Source organism: Branchiostoma floridae, chromosome 6, assembly GCF_000003815.2.
Source record: "Branchiostoma floridae strain S238N-H82 chromosome 6, Bfl_VNyyK, whole genome shotgun sequence".
Classification (NCBI taxonomy): Eukaryota; Metazoa; Chordata; class Leptocardii; order Amphioxiformes; family Branchiostomatidae; genus Branchiostoma; species Branchiostoma floridae.
Window position 1 is genome coordinate 3,278,145 of NC_049984.1, and position 26,919 is coordinate 3,305,063.

General features: G+C 38.6%; 1 long non-coding RNA gene across 1 annotated transcript; it reads left to right on the forward strand.

The window, feature by feature from the left end:
- Positions 1 to 11,198: 11,198 nt before the first annotated feature.
- On the forward strand, positions 11,199 to 24,207 carry LOC118418389. Its single transcript, XR_004831452.1, has 2 exons — positions 11,199 to 11,250; positions 24,103 to 24,207. It is a non-coding gene; the product is annotated as an uncharacterized LOC118418389 (long non-coding RNA).
- Positions 24,208 to 26,919: the final 2,712 nt, after the last annotated feature.

A 26,919-nucleotide genomic window follows, 5' to 3' on the forward strand; every position in this document is an offset into this window, starting at 1 on the left:
AAAAATAACATTTCCGCAGAAAATCAGAACTTAGTCTATCAATCAGCAACAGGGCACCCTTTTCTATCAGAAACATTGCATGAATTTTCCGTTCAAGCGAGGTTTGGAGAAGTTCGTAGCCCCATTTCTGAGAAAGAGTCAGATTGGCCCAGAGTTGTAAAAAAAGTTTTGAACTGTGTCGAAACAAGGTCGAACAGGTCAGTTGGACCAAATAAACGTCCTTCATTCACCAACATGAATTCTGTGTAGTTCGTGTTAGAGTGAATTCCCTGTGCACTTACAGCACCGCTTATGAAAAACAAATAAAAATTTTCAGGGTCATTCTACTAGAACTCTGCAAAAATTTCTTGCTACTTGTGCGCAATAGTAATTAATGCTGCCTTGTCGTCTGATTACCAGATCCAAGCTGGTGTGTTATGCCGGAGGGCGGTTTTACCTGTGGTTATATTGATACAGATACAGATTGAGTGTTGTACAAAGTAGTTGTTTGGAGTGAAAAATTGCTTTTGATTATGTTATTTTTACCAAAAAGTTCCACAGAAAATCTTAGTCTTTCGGTCAGTGACAAGACCCTACCGGAAACATCGCATGAATTGTCTGGAAAACGAGGTTATGAGAAGCGCTAGCCCTTTTCTGAGAAAGAGTGACTCAAATCGGCCCCAAGTCGTAATATGGCGGGAGAAAGCCGAACAGGTCATTTGGACCAAATGAACGTCCTTCATTCACCAACATGAATTCTGTGTAGTTCGTGTCGGAGTGAATTCCTCTGGAAGTATTCCTCCTATGCTCTCTTATTATACAGCACTGTAACTGATGAAAAACACATTAAAATTTTCAGGGTCATTCTACTAGAACTCTGCAAATACTTCCTGGTATTAGGGTCTCATTCATGCATTACTCAGAGTGGCCACCCTAAAAGACTGCCGAGCCAAAAAAGGAACGGCTGCATGGACGCTTGTTTTTAGTGCTGAGAAATTCACTTCCAGCCAGCCACTTTCTGAGAAGGAGTCAGATTGATGCCGAGTTGTGAAAAAGGTCTGAACTATGTTGGGAGAAAGCGAACAGGTCAATTGGACCAAATGAACATCCTTGATTCAACGACATGAATTCTGTGTAGTTCGTGTCAGAGTGAATTCCTCTGGAAACATTCCTCCTGTGCCCTCGTATTATACAGCTCTGTAACTCCGTTAAAACGAGGTTTGGAGAAGTTCAGATTGACTTCGAGTCATGAAACAAAAAGCTCTGAACTGTGTCAGGAGAAAGCCGAACAGGTCAATTGGACCAAATCAACGTCCTTCATTCACTGACATGAGTGTTTTGTACACTTGTTGTTCGTGTCGGAGTTAAGTCCTCTGGAAACATTCCTCCTCTGCCCTCTTATTATACAGCACTGTAACTCATAAAAAACAGTCATCCAAATTTTCAGGGTCATTCTACTAGAACTGCAAATACTTCCTGGTATTAGGGTCTCATTCATGCATTACTCAGAGTGGCCACCCTAGAAGAGTGCCAAGCCAAAAAATGAATGGCTGCATGGACGCTTGTTTTTAGCGCTGAGAAATTCACTTCCAGCCAGCCACTTTCTGAGAAGGAGTCAGATTGATGCCGAGTTGTGAAAAAGGTCTGAACTGTGTCGGGAGAAAGCGAACAGGTCAATTGGACCAAACGAACGTCCTTCATTCACCAACATGAATTCTGTGCAGTTCGTGTCGGAGTGAATTCCTCTGGAAACATTCCTCCTGTGCTCTCGTATTATACAGCACTGTACTAGTAACTCATGAAAAACACATGTCATTTTCAGTGTCATTCTGTAGAACATGGAAAGTTTTGCAGCAGAGATGGGCGTGCCCTTTTTTTCTCAGAAATGTGGGGAACGACTCAAGTCATTTAACTATATGTAGTGTAGTTGTATTCTAAGTTTTGCAAAACTTTTTCAGAGGCCAGTGTGAAAGGTATTTTGAGGAAGAAATCTTTTGCAACCTTAATACACATATTTTTATTCCTCCTACGCCTTGATGACCATCACACCCCAAATCATAAAAAAAGCTCTGAACTGGGTCGGAAGGAAGCCGAACAGGTCAATTGGACCAAATGAACGTCCTTCAGTCACCGACATCAATTCTGTGTACTTCGTGTCGGAGTGAAGTCTACTGGAAATCTGCCCTCTTACAGCACAGTGATTTTAACTCAAGAAAAACACATCAAAATTTCCGGGGTCATTCTGTAGAAGTAACGTTAATGAACCACAGAAAGTTTTACAGCAGAGATGGGTGTGCCTTTTTTTCTCAGAGATGTGCGGAACTACTTGAGTCGTTTAACTATACTGTATTTGTATCCCGTATCCTGTATGAAGAAATCTTCTCAACCTCACACTAATTCCTCCTTGATGAGCAATGGAAATCTTACTTTATAAAGTTTAAATGATTCTGATGTGGCTTCTTTTCACCCTCAGAGTCTGTTTCACTTTGGAGAGTGCAACACAAATGTACGAAATTTGTTTTTGATAGTTAGCCATTAGTAAGTATAAAACTGGGGCAATCACTGTAGTATGGAGGTCACTACAGTTACTGTAGGTACTAAAAACAGGCTGCCATTGCAGACTCTTGCACTTAAGCCCTGCCTACCTTACCAAGTAGTCTGCCCACCCAATGAAATAAAATGATGATATTCCAGCCCATCTTTTGAAAAACAACAACCAACATGTTAGATTAGTTTGGCTCAAGAGAACTGTAGCCGTTAGTTTCTGTTTTTCGCCCTAACTTTATCTGAACGTCTAAATCTTCAGGGATTCCACCGTCACTGCATTTGATGATGCTGTTTACGGATATGTGGGAATGAAAATGGTGCTAAATTGAGTTGAGACAGACAAACCACATGATCCTGCTGACCCCCATTAGGGGGGGGTCATCCGTATCCTAGCAACCACGGAACACTATCTCATGACATCATCAGGAGATTGTTCTAATGGAGTTTGGAGGTGGGAAGGTCAGGCTGGGCTTTTAACGACCCATTGTTCCACAGGAACTAGATTTCCAGAAATATCTGTTCCCGAAATGGATGTCAAGTTGTTTTTCCCCTCTTCCAATAGCTTGTGGCTATGGAAACCAAATACTTTGCTCCAGATGTTGACACGTAGTTAGCAAAGTCTCTGATGGATTAAAGTGCTTCATCAAGCATTTCTGTGACCTTCCAGTAAAAGGAGGGCAGGAGGCCAGGCGAATGGTGGCTCTGACATAATTTCCCTGTGGTACTGGATGTACCATAAAAGTGGTTTACAGTCATCATTGGTGTGTCAGACTGTTCATTGATATGCATACGCTGTAATGAAAGTATTTAGGAATGGATAGTAAACCTAACGTGTTAAGAACCTTTTTTTTTTAGTTTTTGATATCTTTGCTGTTACTTTTAATTTGTATTATGTATCATTGGAAATCTTCTTGTCTTTCAAAATGGTACCCCAATTTGCAATTATGGTAGTTTATTTGTGGAACAAGCACCAGGGCTGACTATAAAAGTGGGTCAGAAAATCTAACGATTGTAGAAAGTTCGACTTAAGTTCCAGATCTCAGGACCTGGAGCTATTTGGCACAATGCCAAGACTAAGCAAAGTACCGCATATACAAATATGGTCATCCAGCTTGTGTGATGATATCTTAAACCTCTTCTTCTATCTTTGAAGATTCCTGGAAAGATTGCAAGAAGATTCTTTCAAAATCCTGTAAAATCCAGGCAGGTTTGAAGAATTGCTATCAAACAATATGAAAGTTTGTGATCACACATGTTTGCTATAGTTTAAGTCTCTGAAATATATTTATGATTATGAATACACTTCACTGCATGTAGGTTTTAATTTAGGAATAGTCTTGATGTACTCCAAACAATCTTTTAATCTTTATTCATCAAATCAAACCGTCAAATTTGTGTCCTTGTCAGATTTGTAACCCGAGAACAATCAATTAATCAGGAACACTCGATTAATCAAACCAATTGTTTATTGAAGTATTCAAGGATCCATAAGAACAGTATTAAATTTGCCCAAACTTCCTTTAACTAAGATTTACCCCTATAGAAAAAATTCAAAACTTTTCACAGACAATCTGGTACAGGACTTGATCCTCTGGACCTGGATGGTACCTGGACCTGAATTCTCTGTACCGGTACCCACCCCTATATACATGTATGCTAGGGTATACGAGCGATCGCGATGATGTCACGGTGACGCAGTGGTAGGCAAAAAGCAGGTGTTTGGCAAAAGATTGATTTACATACTAACCAGTAATTTGAGTCGCTAATTTGAAGATCAATTTTTGATCCAATCTACTGACGTCCTGCTGGGCAACAACGTCCAATACCCAGGATATTAACAACAACAACGATTGCTCGTATTGCCTATACATGTTTTGCTTCAGACGCACTGGTCACAACTGACATAGTACCACGTAAATTATTCACTCAGACTCAGTCTACAGAACAGGTTTTAAGTAGAGTCCTTCGATGAAGTTGTAACTTAGACATCCGGGTAATAAGATATGCCTAATAGCAGTTACTCATTGACAAGCAACTGAATGTGACTTTTGAAACGGACATGCAGACATTTCAGATAGCATCTAGTAAGTTACTAATATCTTTCATCAGTGATACGTAAAAGACCAAGTACAGTGACAGATAAAGTAAAGTGGAGTCATTCCATAGATAGCATCTCTCACACCACTGTCACCCCTCAGTATGTATATTTTAGTCTCTATGTACATTGGTGCCTCTAGCAGAGGAGGATGCTGGGATCATTAGCCAGCAGCTTATGGCATACTATTTAAAAGTTCAACAAGGGATTGGCGGGATTTGTAGCCTGTTGTACGGCAGAGTGGGGCGTTGATCTTGAGAGAGTTGCAGGTGTGTTGTTCAGAGATGTCCTGCCGAAGGGAAGGTAACCTTATAAGTCTTGGAACCTGGAGTTGAGCAGAGATGTGGCGATTGACCTTGTCATTCAGTCTCTGAAAGACTCGGAGGATAGAGTCTGTCTGGAGGATTCCATAGGTAAGATATCTGTTTTCTTTCTCAAATTCTAACTCGTTTTGTTTCTTGAACTTTATAGTTTGAGACACAATTTATACACTGTACAAAGACGGCATTGTTGTATTGAAAGTCAGGTGCATTGATTGTTTAATGCTATTTACAAAAGATTTATAGGATATATTAAGAAGAATTAGGCAAAATTGCATTCTTGCATAGTTGTAATCCGTTGCTGTCAGAATAGGATAAATGATCTTTGCCTTCTTTTGTTGCTTGGGAAAAATGTTCGCAAAGTTCCAAATAGATTAAATCAAACGTCAAGGTGAAAGAATCTCGTTGACACAGCTTGCAATCTCATTCTTTGTTTGGGAAAAATTACCTTGTTCTAATTGTATGATGTAATCTAAAGTAAACTTCAGATGTTTGCCAAAATGAAGATGAATAAGTTGCATCTACTGCATGTGACAGTCCCTTCTAAAGTGTCTTGGTTTGATTGCAATCAAGCTTACAACACCTCACCATTGGAACCCCCTAACAGCTGAAGGTACAGCCAGTCTGCTTTTGTGACAGATCAGAATCATCTTTATTGAGCTTTAGACATACAAATACAAGATGAAAGCTTAAAATACCTAGGTCAACCCTTTTTCTGGACTTACGACGTTCAGAGGGCGCAAGGTAAGACATATTAAAAAGAACAACCGTGTGCGTCGAACTGCTGAGATACAGACTGTTTTAAAAATCTTTAAACTTATTTGCAGACAAAAATGGCAAAACTAATATATTGCACTAATTGCATATTGCACTATTTCATGTAACAGTTACAACTATCTTGAGCTTGAGAATTTTGTTTTGAAAAAGACAATAGAGACAACCTTCAGTTGTTTAATTGTGACAATGTTCAATTCTAGATAAGGCTAAGGTGGGTCACTAATTGCTTGGCAGTGTATGTTTGCCATTGTAGACACATTTGCATTTGAAGAAAAAAACAGTCTCTAAATGACTCTGTCTGTGCTCTCTAATGACCAGACTTTTTCAATAGCAGATTCAAAAATTGGTATTTGTTTTTTTTTTCAATCAGAAAGTCCCACATCGTATGCAATCCAAACTTTTTCAAAAATTTGAAGATTCAAGTAACTTGTCTTATTGAACTGTTACAGTATTTCAACATGATTGGGAAATGAATGCCTGAGTGTCTGAGCACTTCATTCTTTTCCATTAAGTTAGGAGTTTGAATTTCTCCCCATTGACGCACGAAAAACAAATTTAGTTCAAAGGATTAGTAAATCAGACAGTTTCAAGATGCAGCGAGGGAATGTTTCTGACACCTTTGGCACCACTTCGTATCCACAAGAAGATGCTTAAGTTGTAGGTTTCTTAGCTATTCATTTGGTGGTCCAAAAAGGGAACTTTAAATTGCTTTTTTGGCACTGTACCATGTTAGATTTGTTCCCTAGGCTTATAGAAGAGTCGTCGCGGTGCAGTCAAAGTGAGTTAGAGCTGTTGTTCGGCCAACTGTTATGTCTATGCTAGCTTGGTTGAGCCATTTGCGCACCAAGATGTTAAAGTTTGGACATGTGATCTTATCAACAGTGTAAACTTTAGAAATGGTGCTCAAGTTGACGGCTTATCCATTTAGGAAATTTGCGGAATGAAGGCCTTGACATGTACGTCAATAGAGCTTATTTTTTTAAATGGTGCTCAAGTTGAGGGTTTATCCATTTAGTTACTTTGTGGAATGAAGGCCTGGTAGTTACATGTCATGTACGTCAATAGGGCTTGTTTTTTTATCCACGCAAGCTTGCTGGCGTATGTACCAGTCACTACAATCTGCATGTAGAAGTCTGAATCTCCTACCTAAAAATAAGTGACTTTCTGTCTACTTTACCATCAGCTTGTTTTGGTAAAGGCTTGGGTGGTCAGCGACAGATTGACATTGTTTGACTCTAAATGTCATTGCTCCAGATCTGCTGAATTTTCAAGAAGGTTTGAAGCTGCAGACTGCCATCTCTTCTACAGAACACCTACTAGTAGACAAGTCTACAATATTTGCAGGTGAGGAATTGGGATTTTCTTATTGCTGTTTTTCGTATCTGACTGATCACAAAAAACATGCAACTTCTGAAAATGATTTTCACAGTCTAACTGTGGAGTGATAGTTCAGGTTATCAAGCATTACAAGTTTCAAACAAATTTTTATCTTTTGTATTTAGATATGAATGGTAAAGGTGTGACAAGTTGTTCTGTGTAATACATTGTAGGTTAGGGGCTGGGTACTGGTACAGAAAATTCAGGTCGAGGTACGGTTCAGGTCCAGAGGATTAGGTACAGGTCCAGACCTGAACCTGGACCTGATTCAGTATGTCATAACTTGTGAATGGATCATAGTCAAAACAATGTCCCATTTCGCTACAAAGAAATATGCTTTGTGTAGTATTCGACTCTCACTGGCTTTTTAGAATCCTACAAAGCTCAGTAACTGCCTCTGTACGATTGACTGCAGAAGTTGGCAGAAATTACTATACACTCTACTCTATACTTCGCTCTTGTTATTTTCCTCGACTGATAGGCCCCAAAACGTCTGATTGCCTGACCATATAATCTGTTCATTTTCCAATCGGTCCAACATCCGGTCCACCTAATTTTTTCAGGTTCGGTTTTTCCGGACTGGTCCAATAAGAAAAAAACGGATTCGTACCGGTACACATTAACGGTACCGTACCCCTAATGTAGGTCAAACCTGCTCAAGAAGACCACTCAAAGAATCTGGTCTTTGTGAACAGGTGCTCACTGTAGATAGGATCAAGGGGAAAATTATGTTACGTTAGTTCACCTTTATCCGTAGGGTAACCTATATCCGTTGTATGTAAAAATGGGGTATTTGGGGGATAGTTAAGTCAATGCATGGAAGGTAGCTTCTCATTGCAATATCTTGAAAATTAGTCTGTGTAACACAAACTCCGCTGTCCAGGGCTGTAACTGGCCCCTCCTTCTAGGGGGCCGGCGGATGTTTGGCGGGCTGCTATATGCGAGATTTAATCAGGCTACTTGAAAATGTTGACATTTGAAGCCCACGTTGCTGACCTGAAGTGTCTATACCCAGCTTTTTAAAACAACGAATCTAGCTAGCTATAGTCTTTATTTCTGGTAAAAGTAACTAACAGTTAGTATTTCTGACATCGTCGCCATTCTTCAAGTCCTCTGCTAAGGTGCAACATTTACAAAGTATTCTCAACAACATGTTTGATACACAAGTATATTATATTAAGTTACAGGTATTTGACAATAAACAATGTGTGTGGATTTAACAATTGGACGGTGGCTACTGTAAGTATGTGTTCTCACCAAATTACTAGATTACACATAGTTAATGATCAATCACAAGTAAATGACAACTTCCTATTGTAAGGTTATTATCTTTGTTTTGTGTCCACATATTGGCTAAAAGTACCTCTAATGTAAACTACTTCAGGAGTACTGTAGAAGTTTGTAACAATCTAAGTTCAGAAACATAAAATTTTGCAACGTTGGATTTTTCCTCTTAGTTTGAAGCAAAAAGCTTAGTCAAACTTCAGAAGAGATTCAAGTACATTTGTATCTTCATTTATGACTTCTACAAGCATGAATGTTTTATCCATATGTCCAACCAAGTATTATAGTATCTAGACTATTTAGTAAGTATTATAAGTTTCACAGCTGTCAGTGATCCATGTCCATGTTTGCGTCAAATTTTCTCCAGAAAAAAAAAGAGATTTCAAATCAGAATCAATGTGAGATAAATTCGTACTATAATCTCAAGGAATGGCTTTTAGGTCACTTTGCAGGAATTCCAAGCACATCCGGTAAATGGATGTCTGCCCGGCCGATCCGCGCGGCGTCTTTACATCATTTCTGTCTGTATGGACTCGGAGCCGAGGGAATTATCCAATCAAGACCTCCCGACGCTCCAGAGATCAACGATATGGAGCCGTTAGGAGCGATGACGTCAACTGCGCCGCCGGAATTAGGTCACCGGGAACGCGGGAGAAATAACTCACGACTGTAGAGCTAGAGAGGGCCGTAAACTCGGCAAGTGCAGCTGTCTAAAAAGCTGGGCTTGATTTATTGAGTCTGTAATGGTGATATCTGGCACGTACAACAAACAATGGAGGTTTTTGTAAAGGTGATATCTGGCACGTAGGTTTTTGTTTTCTCCATGCATTGTTTCTTTGTTGTTGGTTTTTTAGTTGGTTTTTGAAGAGAAGAAAATTGAAGTTCTTGAAAATGGATTCCTCTGATTGATGTTGATTAATAGCCAGGTTGAGGGGCTTTAAGTTTAAGTTCAATGTATACTTTGGCACTGTGTGTGGCATAACTGGTAGAGCGTTGGACTCTGTATCAAGACATTAATTTTGATGTTACCATCTGGACTATATGAAATGTGTATAAGACTTGAAAATGCCCATAACTAGGGACATCCTAAATTGCCCACATCTTGTTCATAAACCATATTATATTGCCATCTCTGCTCCCCACTAGATATCTCTGGGTTTGAATTCTGAATCTTTTTACATCATGACTGTGTGAACCTTGTATAAGACTTGAAATGGCCCATAAGCAGTGACATACTAAAATATTGTTCATGCATTATATTATATTCCCTTCTCTGCTCCCCACCAGAATTCTCGAGTTTAGAATTTTGAATCCTTTTACGTCTTGACTACTAGTATGTGAACCATGTATAAGACTTAAAATGGCCCATAACTAGTTATGTCCTAAATTGCCCACAAAATTTTTTTTGATAAATTGTATGTCGAACATTATATCCCCCACCCAAATTTCTCTAGTTTTGAATCTTTTTCACATTTTGATGTGAACCGTGTATAAGACTTAAACTGGCCCATAACTAAGTGATGTCCTAAATTGCCCACAAAATCATTTTTGATAAATTGTGTGATAGTTATATCCCCCGCCCCAATTTCTCTACATCATCAGTACATGTGTAGTTTTGAATCTTTTTCACATTTTGATATGAACCATGTATAAGACTTAAACTAGCCCATAACTAGTTACCGGTATGTCCTAAATTGCCCACAAAATTATTTTTGATAAATTGTGTGATCATAGTTATATCCCCACCCAAAATTTCTCTAGTTTTGAATCTTTTTCACATTTTGATGTGAAGCGTGTATAAGACTTGAAATGGCCCATAATCACTGACACCATGTAATACTGTATATCCCTCCAGGCCTTTACCCCACCACAAAAACTTTTCACGACGCTGTGAATCAAGTATAAGACTTGAAATGGCCCATAAGTCCAGTGACACCCTAAATTGCCCACTGACATATTGTTAATAATTATCAGTCAAATAATCTCATCTATGCTTCGATCTAAAATTTCTCTAGTTTTGAGTTTTAATACATTGTGAACCATGCATGTAGTACTACATGTATAAGACTTGAAATGGCCCATAAGTACAGTGATATACCATACTGTATATCCCTCCAGGCCTCCACCCTACCACACCACACCGCTCCTTGTGTGGACAGATGACGTCAACAGCATGTCACTTCCAGTTTCCCTCACCCCAAGGTCACACAGATGTTCCGCAGGAGACTCGCTGGACAAGTTCTGGGTGATCAGCTGCAAGATTACAACACAACAGAACTCAACAGTGTACAGTCACAATAGGGGGCACTTCTGAAGAGAATTTTCTTTAAGGTAAGACTGCCATGTTTGTCTTCTTGTTTTCTTAGACAAGTTTGTATCTTTTTTGAGTGATAATTAATTGTTATATACCGCTTAGTAAATGTATGTAGGAACAGTTGCACACACACAACACAACACAACAGAGGCAACAGTGTGAAGCCACAATAGGGGGCACTTCTGAAGAGAATTTTCTTTAAGGTAAGACTGCCATGTTTGTCTTCTTGTTTTCTTAGACAAGTTTGTATCTTTTTTGGGTGATAATTAATTGTTATATACCGCTTAGTAAATGTGTACAAACAGCTGCATGCACACACACAACACAACAGTGTACAGTCACAATAGGGGGCACTTCTGAGGAGAATTTTCTTTAAGGTAAGGCTGCCATGTTCGTCTTCTTGTTTTCTTAGACAAGTTTGTATCTTTTTTTGGTGATACTTAATTGTTATATACCGCTTAGTACTAGTACATGTATACGAACAGTTGCATGCACACAGACAACACAACAGTGTACAGTCACAATAGGGCACACTTCTGAGGAGAATTTTCTTTAAGGTAAGACTGCCTATAATGTTTGTCTTCTTGTTTTCTTAGTCATATTGTCTTTTTTGGGTGATAATTAATTGTTACATACCACAGCATATAGTAAGTGTTCTAAATACATACGATCGGCTGCATGCACACACACAACACAACTCAACAGTGTACAGTCACAATAGGGGGCACTTCTGAAGAGAATTTTCTTTAAAGGTAAGACTGCCTATGATGTTTGTCTTCTTGTTTTCTTAGTCATATTGTCTTTTTTGGGTGATAATTAATTGTAATATACGGCTTAGTAAATGTATGTAGGAACAGTTGCACACACACAACACAACACAACAGTGTACAGTCACAATAGGGCACACTTCTGAAGAGAATTTTCTTTAAAGGTAAGACTGCCTATAATGTTTGTCTTCTTGTTTTCTTAGTCATATTGTCTTTTTTGGGTGATAATTAATTGTTACATACCACAGCATATAGTAAGTGTTCTAAATACATACGATCGGCTGCATGCACACACACAACAGAACACAACAGTGTACAGTCACAATGGGGGACACTTCTGAAGAGAATTTTCTTAAAGGTAAGACTCCATGTCTTCTTGTTTTCTTAGTCATATTTGTATATCTTAGAGGTGATAATTGTTATATACTGCTTAGTAAGTGTTCTAATACGGACAGCTACATGTACATGCACAAACACAACACAGCAACAGCAGTGTGCTGCAATAGAGGACAATTTTCTTTAAGGTAAGGTTGCTAGTAGTCTTAAATGTTTGTTTTCTTGTTTTCTTAGTCAAATGGTAAATTATCATTTTGAGTGTAAATTGTTATCTTGTGTATACATGATATCTTCCCCACACTGAATCTTCTGTTAGTCTCACAGTGTCAAAGTCTCTAGATCAACTCAAAATGTTTACTTTGATATCATTTAATTGTACATTTAAGTGGATTGAGCAGTCTCAAAATACAGGAATATGACTACAAATTTGCAACTGCTTATCATAATTTTAACTCAATGAAATTATTGGACTGTGAAACTCTTTACCACAGCATGCTTATTAATTGCAGCATATTAGTTACAGTAAACTACACGCTTGAAGTTACCATATATATTTTTGCCAGAACAATTACCACTGGCATAGAGAGCACGAGGCTGAACATATTACTGGTAGTCTCTGTAAGTTGAGTTCAAAGAAAAATGTAGGCCATTATGAGTGGGACTAGCCAACTGTTGCCCACCTGTGTGTCAATGACCCCAGCAGCAGTATAATCAAACACTGTTGCCATGAACATACCTTTCAATTACCCTATACGGGCTATTACTGCTATTCAAATGCACACACACACTCAGAAGTACAAGTATTTAAGACACAACAAGAGTTTACAGTGTACCATACTGTCATGGAGTGCCCTACGTGTATGTATGATATGTTACGCAATAAATTATTCGCATTCCTACATGTATGTCTAAACATTACAGATTTTACGATACTCGATACCAGAAGTATAGATTTGACTGTATCTTTAGCCCTCATAAAGCTTTTAAAGATAGGTAAATACATAAAAGATTGCTTTGTGATTAGAAAAGATAGTGACACTAATGTTTAGCCCCACCTGATTGTATGGAGGTTTTCTTATTATCCTAATATGTTGTTTAGTTAGCAGAGTTTTAAGATCTATTCTGTACCCACTGTTTTCTGTAGTTTAGATTTGACCATACAAAAGTGACTGTACTTTCTGTCATGCCAATAAAACAAAATAATAGCAGACAGACAATAAAACAAAATTTTTAGATAAAAAGAAAGAAACTTAACAGTCACTGACAAAGGATAGTGGATTCTATCCGAAATGCCTGACCGTTTCAAAACCATATCCAGTTACTTGAGTAACTACTTTTGGGCGTTAACAGTCACTGTATTCAAAACCATGACTTTGTTCCAGTTCTGAGTTAGGACAGACTGTGGTGGTCTGTAGTTTTTACCTCCTATACCTATAGCATACGACCTGTCTTCCTGCTCTCAATGTATATCTTGTCTGGCCGGCCTTTCATGTGGTTTATTTACCAATCAGGCGGATATAATGGCAATCTAGGGTAGCAGACAGACAACTAATTGACTCACCCTTTCAGCCATGTTGTGATGACACGAACAGAAGGTCCGACACATGACTGTGTTTACAGGTGATACGATCGGGGGAAATTCCTCTACACTCAGGTATGTTTAGAAGTACATGTGTGCTATTGACCGGATGAGGCCATATACATGTACCAGTATTCACCTGTAGTACTTAGTAGTGAGCACTCAACAGGATTTTTTCACAGTATAGGGGCATGTTTAAGTTAGTGCAGCAAAGCCTATTATATAAATATGGTATAAGCAAGTAGGTATGAGCATTGTATTCAGGCTTTTAGCCAGGCATGCGTCAACGCGTCATCTGGACGCACTTTTCTTAGAATAACAAGAAGTTTGATGCCCCTGGACGCCCTTACACTGGGGAGAAAATCGCCTGACTAGCATGAAATTCTGATTGACCAGTGATGCTACTGGGTCATCTGTGGTCACAGTCTTCTACTGTGACCTCACCTCTGGAACAGTATTTTTGCCTCTTGGAATACCTAAGAAAGCACTTTTTAAACTTAAAATCATCAAAAACTCTGCACCATAGAAGGTGAATGCCACCAGACCCCCCCCTACAATAGTCACTTACCGCGACTCACCAATAAGTTTGGACTCCCTATTATAAAATCCTAGCTAAAAGCCAGGTGATTGTATTAGGTCTGGGGGAATCCACCTGACCAGTGGAAATTCCTCTACACTCAGGTATGTTTAAAAGTATTCACCTGAGTCATGTGAGATTCTATGGGAGGAGTTTTGGGACATTGTGAACAACTATGGTTTAATTGGCACACAAAAAATGTTGTGTTTCCTGTTTCCACGACCAAAAGTAGAAAAACCTGCCAACCCTAGCCTCTATATTGGGTAGACAGTGGTGTCACATTGTTTCCAGTTAGAATTTTTATTCAGCCTGATTCCTATTCAAGTTTAAAAAGACTGTTTCCACAGATTTGTATTATAGTTAAACCATTATGCACATTTTTTGACATAGAAGATATAACGTTAAGTGTCCTCATTTATTTATTCAGTTATTCATTCATTCTTTCTTTCTTTCTTTCTTTCTTTCTTTCTTTCATCGACTCATTCTATTATCATGCTTTTTGTTCCAGAAGTATAGATTTATTTGGACTTTAATGTTGTCATCTGTATCAGATTCCGTATGGTGTATGTTGCTTGACCCCTACTCCCCTCATGACCTCAATGAAAAGCGGCCTGAGGCCATTAAATGTAGAACCTTATGTAACAGGTAGCCATTGAACATACAGAATCTGATACTAGTTTAGTCTTATAGAATTTTCCAAGTTTGCCCATTTTTTTCTGAGAAACATGTTTTAATACATGCAATAGGTGGTTTTGGGGTGGGCAACCCAAAGTACTGTACTGTAATTTAATCTCCATGCCAACATGTAAATTTGAGTTCTCCAAATAATGTAGACGTCTAGTCCATGATTTGTGGAATAAGGAAGCACCACTTTAAACTGATGATACATGCACATGTTAGATAATATTTTGTAAATAGGGAAGTGGAAACTTTGCCTCTACCTCCTTTATCAGAAATTCTATCTGAAAGATTGCAGTGACTGAAAATGCAGATATGGGCGCCTAATATGTGAAGAGACGGGCGCAAACTTTGAGTGTTGTGTAATCTGTATGATATCAAGAGTAGTTCAGCAACAGGAATATGATTTATCGCATATGTTCCACACCCTACTGGGATGCTTTAATGGTTTTCCTGTTAAGTGCACAGTTCTCACTTGGTGGCTTGTTGGAACAGAGCCAGGTTTATTTGGGGATGTCCATTAAAAACTTGACAATGACAATGTTCAGCTTGGGCAAGTGGGAAGATCTGGCATGATGGTTGATTACAAGAAATAATGCAAAATGCCAAGTCAGTCATGAATTTAGCCATGCAGATATAATGTCTCTGCATTCTTAATCTGTACTTTTCAAAGCCTAGCCTGATTAAATCTCGCTTATAGCAGCCCGCCAAACATCCGCCGGCCCCCACGGGTTGGGGTCAGCTACAGCCCTGGACAGCGGAGTTTGTGTTACACAGACTATTCAAAGCCATGCTGCTACAAGTAATCTCCAAGCAGATCCTACGGTAGCATAAGATAGTATCAAAAGCTGCCAGAGGCGTAAAGCCGGCCTAGGAGTGTGTTTGGGTATCCAGTAACTCCCTTTGGTCAGCTATACTCATGATCAGCCAGCTTTGATGCTATCTTATGCCACTGGTAAATCTGCCCGGAGATAAGCTACAAGTTGGTTGGTTGCGACCCTAGGGCTGTAGATTTTGAACCACCTACACTGGGAAGGACCGCTCTTTTCAGTAAGTACAAAAAAAAATGTCTGCACCCAACTTTGGCTACAAGTTGGAGCACGTTTTGGATTTCAAAAATACAGTAATTTATTGGAGAAAAAATGGTACTTGATCACAAGAGATAATCAAAATGCGAAGTCTGTCATGACAAAATGTCACTGAAAGCAAGGAGGTTCAAAATCAACCTCCTTGCTGAAGGTTTATGGTTAATCTGGACTATTCAAAGCTGCATAATGCTGCTACATATTGGTTGATTGCACTATTACATCATTAAAGAACCAACTCTTAGCTTGAATGTTGAGCTTAAGAATATGCTCATTTGAATCATCAAAAGCATTAGGGATCAAGTTTGATATCTTGATACCAAGCTTTTTGTATTACGCATCTTACACTGAACTTGGAGAGCACAAAGCTGACTGCCTTCCAAACTTCTTTTTATACTTACATACCAATAAACCTGATTATGAGTTTAGCACAACTTGACAAGTCATTCATAAGTATAAAGTAACATTTCATTGGTAAACTGTATTAAACAAACATTTTTGGTGCAGTTCTGGAAACTCAACTGCGTGGTATCCAGTGTTTTTCATTTTTCGTGCCTATGTCTCACATGTATACTAGTATCTTGATACCAGTCCAGAAACTCAATTCATGATACAGTCCCGACTTGTCTAGTGGGTCATCTGAGGACAAATTTATGTCCTTGTAGAAAGTCGAGTGTCCTATCGATTGACTTGTCCTATTGATTCAAAGACTGCTAGCATTCGGTTTAGTGATATAAATGAGACCTCAGAACTTGTGAATTACTGCATGGGTGGCTTTTGCAAAGCCTGCAGCTATTGGGGACCAGCTCAACACATTCTTCATTGATTCCACTGCTTTGGTAACAAATGATTGCTGAAAGAGGACTATATTATTTGGCATCTTTGCTTGGATCAAGGCGATTCAGCATTTTACCAAGTCAAACTCTGTACATTGTACAAAATGTAATTGTTTTATATAATAATTTCTGTGGGTGGCTTTCAAAGAGCCTTCAGCCATGAGAGACCATATCAATACATCCTTCATCCATTCCACAACAGTACTTTTGATAACAAACGATTGCCAAAAGAGGAGTATATTATTCAGCATCTTTGCCGGTATCAAGACGAATCGGCATTTTACCAAGTTAAACTCTGTACATTGTACAAAATGTAATTGTAAGTTACTGTGGGTGGCTTTCAAAGAGCCTGCAGCCGTGAGAGACCATTATATCAATACATACACTTACAAAATTACACAACTTTGATAACAAATGATGGCCGAAAGAGGACTATATTATTTGGCATCTTTGCTGAGATCAAGACGATTCGGAATTTTACCAAGTTAAACTAGCCTGCACATTGTACAAAATGTAATTGTAAATTACTATGGGTGGCTTTCAAAGAGCCTGCTGCCGTGAGAGACCATATCAATACATCCTTCATCCATTCCACAACTTTGATAACAAATGATTGCAGCGGAAAGGTCTACATTATTCTGCATCTTTGCTGTGATCAAGACGATTCGGCATCTACCAACTTGGTACATGTACAATCATGAAAATTACCAACTTGGTACATGTACATGTAAATTACAGTACTTTGGCTGGCTTCCTACAAGCCTGCAGCTGCAAAAGACCAATGTTAACACATCTTTCATTGATTCCACAACTTTGATGGCTCAGGAACTGGAAAGTGGGCTACATTATTCAGTGTCTTCCCTGGGATCCGGGATTCAACCGTTTCACTTTGGCCCAACATCCTGAAGGTCAACTTGGTCAGGACCAGGGTTTGTTGTGGTTAGGGTCAGAATTAGGGCTAAGGGTTTAAATTAGACTTAGTTCGTTGGACCAAGTTGACCAGGTTCCTTCGTCGTCGTCGTCGTATCCATTTTTAATCATACTGCTGCTGGGATCCCTGTCACAGGGGTAGGCAGCAGTCGGCTAGTCTTCACACTGTGCTTCCATGCGGCTGGTCTGTCCAGTGAGTCCAGCTCTGGGCTTCAACTTCATGGTTTGCCTTGATGGCCGGACCCTACCTTCCGCACCCGCAAGTTAGCCAAGCCCGCGTTCATTGTCCCTGGTAATTTCCCCTTGCTCTTTTTGACAAGGACAGAAAGTGAATAGTGGAGAATAGTTTTATTAACATCCCATCCTAAGGACTGCAACCCTAATATCCCAGTAGCATGCATATCAAGTGAGAATCAGAGCCGGGCTTCGAAATCATGCCCTCTTCAGTTCTTGGTCCATAGACAGAACTTTGCACGTTACTTATCATCTATTATCAATATTGACTGTGACCCATCTCTACCCACTAACTTTGACACTTCGAGTATTAAGTTGAGTAATACTGTAATGCAGAAATGTTCGCGGTGGATTAATGTTCGCGGTTTTCGCGGTGACCACTTCACCGCGAACTTAAAACCACCGCGAACATTTTTCTATAATGGTATTAGACTGCAGTCTATCGTGTTACCGCGAAATTAAAACCACAGCGAAAAGTCATTTTTCCCGCTACCGCGAAATTAAATCCCCGCGAATTTAAATGCATTTACAATATCTTAGATTTTATGGAGTCTCTTGTTTTTTTGTCTCTCAAGCATTTCTCTATACCCTAATGTGCAGACATTGACTAACACATATTCTCCAAGCAAAGGTTTCAGTCTGAGAGATAATAGTGGGCGGGATTTTTTATGACAGCTGTAAGAAATCGCTATACAGTCGCTACACCCGGCCAAAAGCTCTGCTTGGAGACTTCTATCGCATGTTTGTGTCCTCATTCAGTTCAACAGAAACGATTCTATATCAACCACGCATTTCTCTCCAGGCTTGTCAGAGCTCTCAGTTAAGATCAGCAATTTCTTTTCAGATGGTGAGAATGGAAGCTCTGCCGTTGTCTAAATCAGATTAAAAGGGAGACAGTGCTCTGTATGTAGAGTCCATTCCAAGACACCATGCGGATGTTTGTGACCATTGTTTAGAATTGATTTTAAAGTTTTGTAATTATATGTCTAGGACATTTGATACTTCAGAAATATTTGTAACACTGTTTCAACTTTATAAATATTTCCCTGGTCCTGTAAAACTTTGGAAATATTCATCGTGTGGAATTGGATACTTCTAATGGTTTCTAAATAATGATAACAGCATTCTACCATTATTTACCATTTTCTACCATTTTTTGTAAATGGTTCAGTGGGCTGGGAAGATAGCAATTCACACATCCTTGCAAAGTATGGTTGGGTGCCATGCAACAATGGCCCACCACAAAGGATCCACCATTGCCCAGCAGTGAAATCTAAAAATATACAGATACAACAATAGGGCTTACTTTTATGGGGGCAATAAACTAATTTAACCATTTGGCCAGGTTTACCATTTTTTACAAATATTTGTAAATGTGAAATAATCACACAGAGGTTTCGCAATTATTCTAAATAAAGATATTTTTATACAGTTACTTTCAAAATGTTTCTAAAATATTCAAAGGAATTCAAATATATGAGTACTTTCTTAGTCAATTTTTTGAAAATAATTTAATTATTGTGGCTCAGATATTCTTTTATTCAAAATAATTCAGACTAATTATAAATATCGCCTAAAAACCCTCATGGTGTCTTGGAATGGACTCTAGTGTTACAATTTGATATAGTTATTACAGAAATTACACTCTACCGATCCCCTATTTTACAGAATGATATTGAATGTTCATTTTTTTATTTTTTTCTATTTGCTTTTGGACAGACGAGGACGATGTGGCACTGCACTCAAGTTTTGTAACTTATATTAACAGTTAATGCCACATACACGGTACAGACAGAAGGATAGTCGTGTAAAGTGCCTTTCCCAAGGGCACAACGTCGGGGGCACGGTGGGAATCGAACTCAGGACCCATAGATTCCGACGCCCGACGCCATGTTCATTTGATTAATGTATATGGATGATATCATCTGGGAACCCTAAAACTGGTGCATGCATGAGATAGAAACAATACTCAAGAGGTTGGTAAAAAAAGTTGTCTTAGTTCATTATGAAATCAGGAATAAGTGTTCAGGAAGGCTGAACAAATGGCCAGAACACAGAGTATGGCATTATTAACAGAACAATTATAGATTTTCTTCTTCTTTCACTTTCCATATCTATTTTCCGATTTAAAAAAACAACTAAACATCATGTTTTTGCTTTGGCTGCTTTGTATGATTTACAATTTGGTCCAAAAAAATCTGGGGTAGTAGTGCATTGTACTAGTAGTAGGCATTCGTCAGCCTCGTAAGACTATGATGTATGAAAATTAATGCCCGCGTGTATATGTCATCAATATATAATTTTGGAATCAACATTGCCAAAGGCAAAAACAATAATTCAGTCACCTTTGGTGTTCATTTATTCATTTGTTTTACTATAATATAAAAGAATGATATTGGTGCAGCCTTCACCTTTGGTTTAGTATACTTTAAGTTTAATGTTATCTTTAAGTTGTGTATTGGAACAAAGCTTTAGGATAAAGGGATCACCGATATTGCTTGTAAAGCCTTTGACTTTATTTGTAGCCACAATTACATGTATCTTGAACATATCTTGAATGCTATTCTTCCTGTGGACCTGTGTACATGTCTCAAGGCCTACAAATCTTCCCCCATACAGTTGGGAAATAACAAGTTCTCAGTTTATAGTCCGTGTTCATTTCCATCTTTATGAGTATGTTATGAACTGAGACACTTAAAGGCTTATGCCCTGATCCCAGAAATATTGTTACTGAATAAGATATGGAATTGTACTAAGTGATTTATGCCAATCTCTTTAGGACACTTGCAAGTTACAGCACTGTTATATTGTGACGAAATACTTGTAGTAGAAGTATTTATTAGTATCCAGTATTTGATTATACTGCTGCATGGGTCCCTGACCTGGGGGGGGGGGGTGCAGATGGGGAGTAGCTGGCTAGTCTTCACACCGCTCTTCCAAAGAGCTTTATTCAGCAAGTTTAAATTACACTGGCAAGGCCGCGCACCTTGATGTTTATCTTAACACACTCCTTCCAAGATTTCCTGGGTCTACTGTGACCTCTGTTGCCTGAGATGACATTGATGGACGGTTGTCCATACCACTGTTTAGGAGCCCATCCTGTTAATTTTCGTTGTCAAACCTGGCGCAGATTTTCATTAATATTCAGTCGAGTGTAAGAAGTAATCTAGAGAAGTTCAAGTAACAGTCGTTGTGCCTTTTTTGTACTTAGGTAATGTATTAAATTGTATTTGTATGTATTGAAAATTAACTAATCATTACACAGGGTCAGCCTATATAGGCAGCCTGCATTGGTGACGGCTATCTCACAAAGATACAAACAAACATTTAATGTCATACAAATAGAATACAACACGGAGTATTCTGTATCGCCCGCTGGTATTACCTGATAGTAGATAGGATCTCCCGAACTCCCGAAGGGGGATCTGACCCGTGAAAGGGTTGGGACCGAGGGCGATACAGAATACCTCGTGTTGTATTTTGTTTATATCATGCCATTCGGAGGAAACTCACAAGTGTATCGTTAAAAAAAAAAGAGCAAAAGACGTGACATCAATGCATAATTTCCCGTCAACACCTTTTTAAATTATTCGTCAATTCAAACAAACGCAAGCCAGTTCCAATCATTGGAAGCAAAGTATGGAGCCCCGGGCTGTACTGTAAAATACCGGCCGGTTAGAACACCAATATCGAACGTAAATATGGCCCGGGTATGATATAAACTGTAGCAGTCTTTCTGAGGTTGAGTTGAGGTCACCTGGCATCTACCTTGCAATTGGTGGGCCAATTTGTTAACATCTGATCCATTAGACTGTACAAGGCTGATATAAACTTTATCATCTAATGCTACAAACTGTCTCAGTCCATCAGCCTGGGGCTAGTTCAAGCCAGTTACATGTTTCTAGAAGAATACAGTAACAGGGATAAACAAGTCCACTAGCCCTATAGTCCCGGGCAAGTGAAAATGCTAATCGGGCAAGTGCATGTCCTTCCCCACTTGCCCGATCGGACAAGTTAGCTTTTCTCCATTGAGTGAGATTTTGATGTTCTTGCTACTTTTCAAAGTCATGACATCAAGCATTGATTAACACAGAAAATAGAGCCAATAACAAAAATTCCATTGAAGGCCATGAACATACATAGAAAAAATGTCATTTAGATTTCGGGCAAGTGAAAAGTTGGTTCGGGCAAGTAAATTTTTTAAGTACTTGCCCGATAGGACAAGTCAATTTTAGAAAACTTGTCCAACCCTGAGTAACATACTGTAAATGCATTTAATTTTGCGGGGATTTAATTTTGCGGTATAGCGGGAAAAGGACTTTTCACAGTGGTTTTAAGTTCGCGGCAGCACCATGCACTTAACTCTCTTACTGGCATGGAAACATGTTTGCGGTGTTTTTAAGTTTGCAGTGAAGTGGCCACCGCAAAAACCACAAAAGTTTCTGCATTTTACAGTATACAGTAACAGTAACAGTTTCAGATAAAAAAAAATTGGACTTATTTAGTTACTAAGTATTTGTATAGCCGGAAAAACTCAGCCCCTTGATGTAATAACACAGCTGTACTTGATTGCAACAAGTTCCACTATTAGACGACGATAGTTCTAGGAAAATATTCAAATTTTAAACACATCAATCCTAGGTTGCTAACTCTGGTATTTGGCTATTTCTCGTCTCCTTTTCTGAGCTGTTCTTAGGTACTTAGTAGTTCGTCGTCGTATCCATTTTTGATTATACTGCTGCAGGGATCCCTTGTTACATGTAAGTCTATTGAATATGACTGCCCTAGTTCTGCACTCTAACCTCAATTTGGCTTAAAGCCAAACATCCACCCTGGACTAAAACCCTAACATGCGGTCCCACAGTTCTGCGTGAGATGGAAATAGCTGTTAAAATGTCGTAACAAAATTACAACTTACCTGAATATTGCCCCCATTGTGACGGTCAGGAAGAGGGCACGGAGGTATTTCCTGATGATATACCTTTCAGGAAGTTAATGTTTAGAGTCACCCAGGGTAAGAGCAGCAGCTGTTAATTTGTTCAGACACTGTCACAGAGGAAAGCTGTATTTTGTCAGGAAATTTAACCAGACATTTCTTGCTTTGGTACATTTATGAAGGTTAATGCATCTGACTCAACCAAACCAAGTACATTGTATTCCCTTGAATTGACCTCTGAACTGTTTCTTGACCGAGTTGTATGTGTGAGCTGTCTTGAGTATTTTGTATCATAATTTCTTTTTCTGCAAAATAGTGTATAGTCTCACAGGCAGTACTATTATGAAAGTTTGTCATCTAGGTTTGACAATTAAATCTCTACAGCAGATTTGGAGGTGAATTTTCAGTCATTTCTGTTACTGTACTAATTTTTAATCCATTAAGAATCCTGTATGTGGTAACCACAGGTCCACATAGATTTTGTCGGTCCTCTTAGTGGTCTTCCTGGGTAGATTTAGGCAGCATTAAGGAAGGAAGCAAATCTAATCATTAAAAAAAGTACTTTTAAGAATTCAAAATTGTGCCTCCTGTTCCAACAATTTTTTATTATTATTGGCAGAAACGATATGAAAATTCAGTTACACGTTTAGGAAGAAAACCAAATTGATATAATTTTGAAATTCATATGTTGTAGAATTGTATTTATTCAGTTCTTCTGCAAAATTTGCACAATGTGGCAACCATTTTATTCATCTGATTATTCTTGCCAATTCAGAATCATTGGGGTTGAAAAATTTCTTTGTTCCATGAAATAAAGGACCTGCATACAAAACACTGAGGTCAGGAGCTGGCCACACTTCCTCCCCATCCGAATAATTTGGGATGTTTCTTCAGTTGCCATGGCAATGGAGATCTCTTCCAATATTGAAATGCTTTCTGCTGAAAATTTAGGAAGTTCTAATGGTGAGAGGATCTGATATGGTTTTGGGAGACACTACATTTTTTCTGAGACATATTAGCTGTAATGACTTTATCACTTGTGAACAATTTAGTTTGAAACTAGAAAAGGCTTGTTAACTCAGAACTTGTTAGTGTTAACAGGATTGATAGAAATTGCAAAGTAGGAAGTGATTATTGTACTTCTAAATATAAAGGGAAGAGGGGCATTGGTATACAACCATGCTATAGCCATGGGGTGTAGATTCTCTGGCAAGCATAGCATAATTCTGATTAACCAGGGATGCTTCTAGGCACGTGGCACACCTTCACCAAACCTTAAATTATAGTTCCTGTAGCATTTTGATTTAAAATTCTTTAGATAAAAAACCTACACACCATGGAAGGGGAAATCCACACAATCTTGGCTGACCCCCCTCTCTGTTGCTCCCATGGATTTTTTTTCTCCAAAAAAACTGATATCCTGTGTTTTGTTTCCCCTATAACATCCTCAGGTTTCTAGTAGCATGACTCAGAGAGTTTGCACAAGGGAAACAACTGTTGCTTGACTAAGATCTGACACTTCCTGTCGACTGTTCACAAGCCTCCTCAGGGTTCTACAAACAGGTAGGTTTCATACAACAGCTCAGCTATATATAACTCAGAGTCTATTATTTTTACAGCCTGTCCTTTTGATACTGCATATTTGTGGCTATAATTTGATGTACAGTTTTTGTGTAATTGGAATATGATGTAACTAGCCTTAAGGCTGCCATCCGATATATTACACTAGTAAATCTTTATCTGCGGGGTAACCTATATCCGTTGTTTGTAGATACAGACATTTAGGAATTTCAAATCTACTGCAATATTTTTGATACTCTAATAATTAATTTGAAAACACAAATATTTTAATTTGAAAACACCATCAGTTGATTGATTATCTCTAGATAACATGTTTCAAGAAAAACAACGGATATAGATTACCCTACGGATAAAGGTGAACTAGCGTTACTTCTTGGGCTCCTTCTTTTCTCTTAAAAGACAATGTTTTTAGCCAAGTGAGTGTACAAGTGCATGTACAATGTATATTACTATAATATAGGAGTCCCTCTCGGTAGTAAATTGGATGACATCCAGATGACCACATATCACCTTGAGGAGCTTAACCCTTAAACTGCCAAACCCGGATATATCCGGCACACATTATACATGTCCTGTGTGCCGTGCCCGGATATATCCGGGATAGCGTATTCCCCCGAAGTAGCAGCTTTGCGCACGTGTAGTGCACGAACCCCGGAAGTTAGGGACTTCAGCCTTGTTTGGGGGTTCTTTTGGGAGGTCAGCGGCAAACCCTGGCACTGATAGCATTTTTTAAGGCTGAAACTCTGGCAGTTTAAGCGTTATTAATATAATATTATGCTCATCTGTATATCAGGGATATGCGATGATAATATGCCTTGTTACGTCGTTGACCAGTTCTTTATTGATAAGTATAATCAAAAGTCTACTTAAAATTTGCGTGATATATGATATATGGTGTGCTTGTATTAATAGCTTGATAAAATTATTTGAAGTGTGTACTAAATACTAGTAGATAGATCATACATCTACAATGTGGCTGAGCAAAATGCAAGCTCACAGTTGTTATTGTCAAGGGAACAAAGCATGCTTGTAGCCATCCCACAGTGTAATTTAGGAAGATTGAATATCATTTTTCTCATATAATTGCTGTATCGTATTTTTCGACCTCCACATACAGTCAACCTTGCTGGCTTTTAGACTAATGATTTTCAGCTGTTTGCTTTGCAGTCATTTCCTACAGGTAATATGCTGTTATATTAGTTTACTTTAAAATTTGTCCAAGGGGAATGGAGAGGAATTAAAACCTACGCAGGCACGTAGAAATGTTTGGTCTTTGATATGTGTACAAGATTAGAAATTTAGGTTAAAATCCATGATCCGCTTAGCTTGACGGTAAAGAATACTGTAACACTTCTGATGACACAACTCACTACTGTAGCTACAACTTACAGTTATAATTAGGACCCTCTTTGATAGTTCTGTTGACTTTTTAATTTTAGCATCAGCATCTCACCTTTTATTGACTTACAAGTGGACTTTGAACTGTTCAAAATGATAACTCACTACTCTCCAAATATAACTGTTGTGATCAAACATGTATAACTGGACAGGTGTGACCATAATTATATAACGTTATAAGTCAAGGTTGTTCAAGGCAGAGAGCACAGCATTCTACAATGAACAAAAGGTGAAGAAACAAAATACTTCCTTCCCAATGATTGAGGCACAATTGTCCAAAAACGATTTTAGAATGATCACAACAACAGTTACTAAATTACCAAGGTTTAAAAACTATTGTGTGCGTCATCAAAATCCATTATGGATCATTGTAAGAATACATAGGAGATAATCGACTTATTTGCTATCTAGTGTAGTAGTAGTACCATTGATTTGTTAGTGAAGAGTAAGATTTACTGATACCATTAGAAGAGGATTGTGACAGGACAGCCTGCCCTGGAAAGACAGAATGCAGCGCTGCGATGTAATCCCCAGACTTTATGTCTGTCTCCTCCTACAATCAATATTTAGCCTGCCAAGATAAAAGTGAAAATCTGTCTTGGCTCCGTGTTGGCTGGAGTCAGGACTTGCTGTCGTGACCTTCGTATTTTTCTCGAGGTCATCATCTACCATCTAAGCATCCTTTGTTTTTGTATCTCTGTTTTGGCTGTTGTCTTATTGTGGGGAATGTTGTCAGGAATTAGGATTGTGTGCTACATTGATTGAATTTGTATAAGGGTATCATTGACTGCTTAGTCAGATTTTATTGTACCATTTAATAGCATTTTTTCCTCAGTAGCCACTTAAGCCCCCTTCACATGAGAGCAAGAATCAGCCAGAATGCCGTCGGATTGAAAATTCTTTTCTATTCCTGGCTATTCCTGGCAATTTGTAGTGTGTTCCAGACATTCTTACTGCATTCCAGCTATTTGTGCCCGTTCTTTTGACTGTCCCGAAAGTTTTTGACATGTTAAAAACTGTCGAGGTGCATTCAAAGTGGAGAATATCGAATGGCATTCGAAGTGGATTCTAACTGTATTCTAACTATTCTAATTGCACTGTTTGACCGCATTCTGCGACATTCCAACATTATTCCAAAAATTCTTATCTCAATCGATGGAGAACCGAAAGGGCAAGCCATTTCGAATCCTGCCCGAATGTGTCCAAAAGAATATCTGGAATGCAGTAAGAATTTCTCGAATACAGTACGAATTCCCAGGAATAGAAAATACTTTTCATTCTGAGGGCAT